Source organism: Paramormyrops kingsleyae, unplaced genomic scaffold, assembly GCF_048594095.1.
Source record: "Paramormyrops kingsleyae isolate MSU_618 unplaced genomic scaffold, PKINGS_0.4 ups26, whole genome shotgun sequence".
Lineage (NCBI taxonomy): Eukaryota > Metazoa > Chordata > Actinopteri > Osteoglossiformes > Mormyridae > Paramormyrops > Paramormyrops kingsleyae.
Window position 1 is genome coordinate 1,034,273 of NW_027325964.1, and position 284 is coordinate 1,034,556.

A 284-nucleotide genomic window follows, 5' to 3' on the forward strand; every position below is an offset into this window, starting at 1 on the left:
TATAATGGTAGGTTGAACTCTTATAGGGGAAGCGCAGGTTCCATGAAAACAACTCAGAATGTCAAGTTATAATGAAATCTTCATTTTGTGTTAGTTTGTCATGATTTCTTCACGAAAACACGTTTTCCTATAATGGTAGGTTGAACTCTTGTAGGGGAAGCGCAGGTTTCATGAAAACAACTCAGAATGTCAAGTTATAATGAAATCTTCATTTTGTGTTAGTTTGTCATGATTTCTTCACGAAAACACGTTTTCCTATAATGGTAGATTGAACTCTTGTAGGG